The 629-nt window shown below is 46.7% G+C and overlaps 1 protein-coding gene across 1 annotated transcript in view; it reads right to left on the bottom strand.

The window, feature by feature from the left end:
- The window catches only part of LOC107730542 (SH3 and cysteine-rich domain-containing protein 2-like), a 13,630-nt gene that overhangs the window by 1,686 nt on the left and 11,315 nt on the right, over positions 1-629 (bottom strand). The gene's annotated exons all lie outside the window — the stretch shown is intronic.

Here is a 629-nt window from a genome sequence, read left to right as displayed (position 1 = left end):
GCGGGCCACATTTGCGGCATCATATAAGGGCCACTTTAGGCTCACTTTAGGCTCACAGCCACATTAGCCAGTGCTCACTGTGCATATCTTTGCCAAAACTGGCCCAGATAAAGTTTAGGATAACTGTGCCACATTTGTGGCATCATATAATGGCCACTTTAGGTTCACAGCCACATTAGCCAGTGCTTACCATGCCATATCTTTGCCAAAACTGGCCCAGATACGCATTAGGATGACTGGGCCACAGTTGTGGCATCAAATGCGGGCCACTTTAGACTCACAGCCACATTAGCTAGTGCTTACCATGCCATATATTTGCCAAAACTGACCCAGATACAGTTTAGGATAACTGGGCCACATTTGTGGCATCATATAATGGCCACTTTAAGCTCACAGCCACATTAGCCAGTGCTTACCATGCCATATCTTTGCCAAAACTGACCCAGATATGCTTTAGGATAACTGGGCCACAGTTGTGGCATCAAATGCGGGCCACTTTATAAAATATAATGCAGCCATCAATATAAATATAATATGGGGAAGTTGTGGCCTAATGGTTAGAGAGTCGGACTCGTAACCCAAAGGTTGCGGGTTCGAGTCTCGTACCGGCAGGGATTGTAGGTGGGGGG

Source organism: Sinocyclocheilus rhinocerous, unplaced genomic scaffold (genome assembly GCF_001515625.1).
Source record: "Sinocyclocheilus rhinocerous isolate Xijiao unplaced genomic scaffold, SAMN03320098_v1.1 scaffold3354, whole genome shotgun sequence".
Lineage (NCBI taxonomy): Eukaryota > Metazoa > Chordata > Actinopteri > Cypriniformes > Cyprinidae > Sinocyclocheilus > Sinocyclocheilus rhinocerous.
The sequence above is the reverse complement of the archived record's forward strand: the minus strand, read 5'-3'. Positions and strand labels throughout refer to the sequence as shown.